This window comes from Zootoca vivipara, chromosome 11, assembly GCF_963506605.1.
Source record: "Zootoca vivipara chromosome 11, rZooViv1.1, whole genome shotgun sequence".
NCBI lineage: Eukaryota > Metazoa > Chordata > Lepidosauria > Squamata > Lacertidae > Zootoca > Zootoca vivipara.
In genome coordinates this window covers 7,905,657-7,914,062 of record NC_083286.1, presented here as the reverse complement: position 1 = coordinate 7,914,062, position 8,406 = coordinate 7,905,657, and positions in this window count along the sequence as shown.

The following is an 8,406-nucleotide window of genomic DNA, read 5'->3' as shown; positions in this document are numbered from 1 at the left end:
ACATTTGGCAATAGGTCACACATTGTACCTGACTGGTTTGTGTGACTTAACGTTCAGAATTCACGTTAGGTCTTCATTTGTGACAAAAGACATTGAGTTTGATATAGAAGCCAGAGAGTAGCTGATCTTGAATGTAGATATGAGGCTGGGCAGAGGACAAACGTGCATTGTGTCTCTTTTTTTGCTCTGTGCACAGCCACAGTTCTTCCAAGAAATGCCTTTGAAACATGATATTGCCAGGAGCTGCCAAAAATAGGCTACCCCTTTTATGGCCAACATAGAGACAGATAAGCTGGACCATGAAGTTGTGCTGATTGATTAATATAACCCCTTTCTGAAGAATAAGGATAATCCAGTATTACAAAGATGGGAATCAGACCCACATGAAATGTGTGGATTTAACTAATAACTGCATCATTTTATGTCCACGTGACGTCCATTATTTGAGCAAAACCATAGCAGAAATTCAGACGTTGAACTAAAGAGAATTCATCTGAATGGCATTAGGTCATCAGAAATCTAAAGCTAGTCCAAAATTTAGATGAGTGTTCTGCACTTAGAAAGTATACATGAAAAAGATTGTCTGTGTCAAAGTAATAAAGTCTGAATAGCCCACCACACCACAGATATAATAAAGGTCTGAACACCAGTACTATTGAACTATGAAACAGAGGTGGTTTATTCTAGAGCAGCCTTAATCAGACTGGTGTCTTCCAGATATTTTGGACTACAACTCCTATCAACCTCAGCCAGAATTATGTAGCTTTTCTTCTAGAAAAAAAGGGTGCTGGTACTGGATACCTTTGAGTACTCTCAGAAGAAAGCACCAAGAAGCTAACAAAATTGTATTCCCAAATGCTCCTCCGACTTCCCTGCTAAACATTGTTAGAAATACAAGTCATATTGTGAAGCACTTCTTGCATTTTAGACTAAGTAAGGTCTGGTTATTCGTTTCCTAAAAAAGGAATGGAAACTGCTCATAGCACATGCATACCAGACAAAAGGCAAAAAAAAAATTTCCAGAGGTGTAAAATATAAATAGTGGGCCGTATGATCCAAAGTATGGCTATAGTTGCATGCTATTCTTCTGAGATTCATGGTCTATATAAGAATCCCTTCCATTTTTACCTGGCAATGTCACTCGTTTTTACTCAGAGACAATGGAACTCCAAAATGGTGTGATGAAAGAGTTTCGCCAAGATCCCCAGATGTGAAGGCTTGAGGAAGTTTAAAGAAGATATCTTAGGTCCACTACTTGATCACTGTGGTTGTTATGTGGGTAAAGATTGGAGACAGGTGGGTGCTACTCAGATTGGCTGACACAGGGAGACAGACAGAGAGTATAGTTTTGCATATAATTAGTTAAGTTGCTTTTTTTTTAAAAAAACAGCAATTGTGCACAAATGGTTCAGATGTAAGAGACAGTTTGAGGCAAGCAAAGTTTGATTGTGCCAGAACTGCAAAATCCCTTGTATAAATCCATTAAAAATGGCTTCCTCCTACATTTTTATTCCTAGCTCAGCAGATTTCAATAGGTTTTTGCATCCCACCTCCATTTTACACCTCCGTGGCGGTGAGAATCCCTGAGCTTTGAACTCACTGTCCTCAAGCAGGCCCTTAGCCACCTCATCTAATACACTCATCAGTATCTGAAGTTATTTTTATATTTTTATTTTTTAACAAATATTTTAAGTGGTTTTCTCTCTCCTGCCTTCTTTGGGCTTTAACTAAAACTGTGGTTTCCTTCCGTTACGATTTATTAATGAGATCTCACGCAGAGGAATATGTCTTAAGCATACCCTGTTCTGGCTCCGATCCAACTCCACAAGCATTTATGGCTCTTTCACAGAAATAGAGATCTTCACCAAAACAAAATAAACAAAAAGAGAGACTTTTCAACTCGTATTTCCCCAGAGAGTGCTGCTCCAGCCAAACCACCCCTGGAAACATACTGTATTTTAATCCATATGAGCAAAGAGGAATTCTGGGATTGTTGCCTGATTTGCTTAGGCTAAGCATCAAATTACATGTGGGGGGGGCTTCTGTTGTTTCTGTGTATCACGCTATTGCTTAATATACAGGAGATAATATTGAAAAATAAATAAAACAACGCTTTGTGGCACCACTATGACATCAGAGACTGTAACCACTCGGAATGCAAAAAATGCAAATCCCTGGCCTGGAAAAGATCTCTAAGCAGATTGCATGAATTCATAGCCTAGATGAGCTAAGGGCAAGATTCTTTAGCTTTCCGCTTGGAAAACAAAACAAAACAAAACAGGTTTAACAGACATAAAGGTGGTGTACAGTTGAAAAATTGGCACTGAAAGCCAGAAATCAAGCTGGGGGAAGAGGATGGCACCCAAAGAGGTGGAAGAAATGTGGCTTTTTACTGAGTTGTCCCTTTTATAATGATTTATGGCAATATCTTATAACCCCATATTTATCTCAGTTTAGTTCCCGACTAAGAGAACGGCAGGCAGCATATTTGCTAAACAAGCCCACTGGGAAAATAACCTTCTCGGTGGCTAAATTCCTCTTCCTGGCGCTCAAGTGTCGGAAACGTATAATCGAATGCCTTGATGTGGGTTACCTGTAGGAGGTTCAGTAGCGCGGTCATACTTCATTTATGTATCCCTCTGATGCCTTCAGTTTTATACTTTTATATTTGTATTGAGAAATGATTTTTTCTTTCTGACTATCGGTCGAATAAAGTATAGTGTATTGTATTGAAATGTGGCTGCCCAAGGGAGGGAGGGAGGGAGGGAGGGAGGTGCCAACTGGCAGAAAATATGGGGGCACTGGCCCCCCTAAATATTTTATTGGGCAGACTAAAGGGACCAGGGCCCCATAGAGTTGGCACCTATGGAGTGAATCATGGCGGATCATGCGGAAAGGGTGGGAAAGTAGCAACGATTTCCAGTGGCTTCCGTTGTTGCATCACACCATGCCCACTGGCATGTTTAGCATGGCATACTGGTATATCAAAAGTCTCAGTTCCAGAACACAACCAGTAAAAAGGGAAAGGGAAAGGACCCCTGACAGTTAAGTCCAGTTGCAGACGACTCTGGGGTTGTGGCGCTCATCTCGCTTTACTGGCCGAGGGAGCCGGCGTTTGTCCGCAGTTTTTCTGGGTCATGTGGCCAGCATGACTAAGCCGCTTCTGGCGCAACAGAACACCGAAACCAGAGCAGCGCACAGAACCACCATTTACCTTCCCACCAGAGCGGTACCTATTTATCTACTTGCACTTTTTGGCGTGCTTTCCAACTGCTAGGTTGGCAGGAGCAGGGACCGAGCAACGGGAGCTCACCCTGTCGCAGGGATTCAAACCGCCAACCTTCTGATCGGCAAGCCCAAGAGGCTCAGTGGTTTAGACCACAGAGCCACCCACGTCCCGGACAAAACCAGTACTGCAGTGTAAAAATGAGACAGAAAATGAGAAACACTTAGTATTATAATAAGGAAAATTAACCTATTATCTCCCTCGTCTGAATGCAGCCTAAGTGTACTTACATTACTGTACATGCATCTGTCCTGCCATATAAACATGCATAGCACACATGTGGGAGAACTGTGGCCAGTTGCACCCTTCTGTTGTTCTTTCATGATGGGAATCAAATGCCTGTGGGTGCTTCAAAGAGGACCATACAGTATAATGTATTCTTTTGAGCAGCCTCCCCACACAGATATGCCTTATAGCAGCTCAGCATACTATAATGTGAGCAGAACTCAAGTTATAAATCCAGATGCACACAAAATGGAAATGTAGGGAGGAGCTTTGAAAAGTTAGTTCTTACTCATCAACCATCTAAGGCCCCCTCGCACATCCCAATCCACGCATGGAGCTCCTATATGAGCAGGTGGTTCCCTGGATCTGTCACCTCCACTGGGGCAAACCTCTTTGTGGCAGCAGATGCTCCTTGTTAGGACATAGGAAGGGTCTGTACTTCTCAAGCTGTAGCACCTTTAAATGGAGAGAGAAAAAGTTGCTTTCTCCATTATTTTTAGACATGTTATACATTTATTAGTATTAATTTTCCTTATGGTAATAAAAGCACATGACTTTGCAGGCCAAAAGATACAAGAAACAGAACCAGTAAAACTAAAAAGAGGGTTTTTATAATTAAAAAAAAAGCCTTACGAAAACATTCTTGACTGAGTATTTTTATGCAATGTGTATAGAAAATAAATGGCAGCCTTTAGTATGATTTTTTTATTGAAATGGTTTGCATAGCTCACAAGTTGCATAATGCAAGAATCCAGAGCTTATGCACAGGGAAGTCACACTGGTAAAGTGTTGGATGGAGCAGATATTTTGTACCAATGCAAATCTAAATATTGGCCAAAATAGAATCCAAATGGGTCTGCTATTTGAACCCATTACCAGGACCAGACACACGCTATTTAACTATACAAACACACACACACACACACACAAACCAAATAAAACGTGTCTTTGGAAAACCAAAATTCTGCACACAGGAAATCCAAGTTTTCTTTTCATTCAAATTTTGGAAATGAGACTAAGAGTGTGATCCTATGTGTATCCTCAGCCAGTGAATTCAATGGGACTTGCTTCCAAGTAGTATGCAGCCTAGCTTATATGCATTCTATCAATCTCAAACCATTCCTCCCCCACCCAGCTACATTTCTGTTATTCACTTATGCACATGTGGGGGAGGTCAAGAATACTTTCAGGTGTCACATGTGAAATCTTTCTGAGTTCTTTGGGGCGGTGACTGATGAATCAGGAAACAGAACCAGACACCATAAGCACCAGACCAGCATTAGGAACATTTTATCTCAACCCATCTGCGCCTCAGTCTCCTCTGTTTGAAAGACAGATCATAAATTGTTACTGCATTCATTAATTTGTTTTCAAGAATCACAAATTACGCTGTTATTTTATCTGCCAAGTCTGCAAAGGGAATTGGAATGTTGCAGCCAAGCCCAACTTTATAGCACCAGAAGTCGACAACGCCCTGGTTTCTTCATCTAATATGAGCACTTAGCGAAAACTTTGCTGCTTTTTTTTTAAAAAAAATAGGGAGGTTGGAAAAGGTCATCCCTTTTTTAATTTCCACTGCCATCATTACAGATATATGTACCAGAGACTCTGCTGCCTGCCTGTGTGTACATGCTGGATCGAGGCAGAGCAATCAAACACACCATTCTCCTGCTCTTACTATGTCTTTAACCAATTTACAAGATACATTTTGAAAGCTCAGAGAAAACACATTTTTGCTATTTTTTAAATTAACTTTTAACTCTAGTCAAGACTGTAAATTCTGCAAGTGCACTTGAAGAAAAATCATAAGCCAGAAACCTAAACAGAAATCAGAATGGCCTCCTCGCTGCAAATGACTCTGCCAGTGGGGAATAATTTCAATTTGTATGCTACTTTTATTTTATAGCTAAACAGATTATATGAAGACAAGTATTCCATTAACCCCAGGAGTCTGATCATCAAGGGCGTACCCACCATGGGGCAAGTTAGGGCAGCTGCCCTACTCTAGAAGCAAAAGGCTAAGGGGCGCAGCGTTCCCAGCGCAAAGCTCCAGAGGCGCGAGGGGAGCGTAAGCGGAGGAGCGCTAAGCGGGAGCGGGGAGTGTAAGTGGAGGAGGCAGCCACAGGCTCGCGTTCCCCGCGCACCTCTGGAGCTTCGCGCTGGGAACGGGAGCTTGGGGCCGCCTCCTCGGAAGACCTGGGAGGCGCGGAGGAGGCAGCCCCAGGCTTGCGTTCCCCGCGCGCCTCTGGAGCTTCGCGCCGGAAACAAGAGCCTGGGGCTGCCTCCTCAGAAGAGCTGGGAGGACGCAGGCCACGTAGCCCTGCCCACATTCCCACTGTGGCCCCTCCCCTCCCACCCCCTGCCCCGCCCCCTGCCCCCCCTAATTTTGATCCTGGGTACACCCCTACTGATCATAGTTTGATATGAGTGCACCAAGTCTCTTGGTCTGTGGTTTTTCATTTCTTTCCTTTTTCCTTTCATGATCACTCCATTGCAGGACAGCTCTTGTGAGAGACTGACTGCACCGACAGTCAAATACGCCCCAGCCAATATCTAGAAGGACAGTCACCATCGGAACTATTATTCGTTTTTATCCAGCATTTTCTCCATGGAACTTGAATAGGCGCATATGGCTCTCTCCCACACCATTTCCATCTGCCCAACAACCCTGAGAGGTAGGTTAGGATGAAAGACTGTGAGTAACTCAAGGTCATCCAGTGGATTTCATGGCTACATCTGGATTTGAACCTGGATTTTCTCAATCCTAGTCAAACATTTTAACTCCTGCGTTTGTCCTCAGTTTTTCCAGGTCATGTGGCCAGCATGACTAAGCCACTTCTGGCGAAACCAGAGCAGTGCACGGAAATGTCGTTTACTTTCCTGCCGGAGTGGTACCTATTTATCTACTTGAACTTTGATGTGCTTTTGAACTGCTAGGTTGGCAGGAGCTGGTACTGAGCAACGGGGATTCGGACCGCCAACCGTCTGATCAGCAAGCCCTAGGCTCACTGGTTTAGACCACAGCACCACCTGCAAAAAAGATGTGTACAGATACGGGAATGGGATCATACCAAGGAATGAAAACTACAAGGCAATTGCAGGATAGCATGAACAAAACCACACAAGTACAGACCCATCTAAGACTGGAGGCACTGCTTCCTAATAATTGTTTGTGATTAACAGTTTCCCCCAAAGAAAGTGAACTGAATTGAACTGGAGTGAGCGCCATAACCCTCCATGTCCAATCTACCTTTTATGCCAGCCTCTTTCACAATAAGCTGGGCCTGTAAATTTAGCATGGGAGGGTTCCTTTTTTTCCAGAGTCTTCGAGATTCCTGCAGAAAACCGTCTCCCTCTCCCTGGCACGTTTAAATCCTTCTAATGTCACTCCTGGTCAGCTCCAAAGGAAACAGGTGGTTTTCATGCGGAATGTTGGAAAGTATGACAATGTGTCTTTTTATTCTGAGATAAATTGAAAATGAAAATTATCTGAGGCCCTAGAAAATTTACAGGTAGCTTGTTAAGCAGCTCCTCTCACCCAACCTTTATTGACTTGGCCAGGTGGCATCAATTCTACTTCCTAGGTAAAGGTAAAGGTACCCCTGACCGTTAGCTCCAGTCACGGACGACTCTGGGGTTGCGGCACTCATCTCGCGCTACAGGCCAAGGGAGCCAGCATGTGTCCGGAGACAGCTTCTGGGTCATGTGGCCAGCATGACTAAGCCGCTTCTGGCGAACCAGAGCAGCGCACGGAAACGCCGTTTACCTTCCCGCCAGAGCGGTGCCTATTTATCTACTTGCACTTCGTGCTTTCTTTCGAACTGCTAGGTGGGCAGGAGCTGAGACCGAACAGCGGGAGCTCACCCCATCATGGGGATTCGAACCGCTGACCTTCTGATCAGCAAGCCCTAGGCTCGGTGGTTTAGACCACAGTGCCACCCGGATCCCATTCTACTTCCTAGAATGGTACAATTAGTATGTGTGAAGCTCTTATTCAGCTTGCAATTGTTATCCCTCTGCCATTCTTAAAATAATGAAGATAAAAAAAGCACAAAGTTTCACAAAAGATAAAGAACTCAGGCTGTTTTGTATGAAATATAAGAAACGAAACCCAGTTTTGAACAATTTATTATTATTATTGAAAACTGTAGCAGCCTGTGCCTGGAAATACCCTTAGGCTCTAAAGATGATATCAGTAAATAAATATTCACAGCTTCCTGAAGATTTCCCCCCCAAAGATGTTCTTTTCTGAGGTTTTTTTCCCCTTTCTCCCTTCTCTCACTCTTTCTTCAATTTCTTTTGACCTTTAAAAAACCAGTCATTATTTGCAGCTTGATTTTTTCAAGATGTTCTCTGGTACAAAATGATGGCAGTGAATTCAATTTGAGAGTCAGCTCATGAAATGCAATATATATATAACAGGCTAAAGAAGGTATTGCTTTAGGCATGATTTTATGAAGCAAACAACCATTCAGAGTATTTCACCTTGGAGTGAAGCATATCCTTTTCAGTGCAGTGCCCTTTCGCTCTGGAGCCGAACCATTTTACAAGGGGTATATTTAAACCATTCACAGGCATCCGAACAAAATGTGCACTGCTCAGCTACATTTCAGGTAACTCTTGCTCTTATAAAGCACTGTATACATGGGTGATTTGCTCATATCAATACTGTTCAACAACTTCCTTGCCCTCCTTAATGAGTGGAATAACACTTTTATCCATCAGCAACATTTTGAAAACCTGAGAGTATGTTGTGGATCTGTTCTGAAATCAAACCTTGGCAAAAATTTCTTAGCGTGCTCTTTAAACAAAATCACCTTGTGGTTCTTTATTGCCCTCTTGCACAACTACAGTTAAAGGTGCCTCACGATCTCTCCCCCCCCCCTTCCAATATT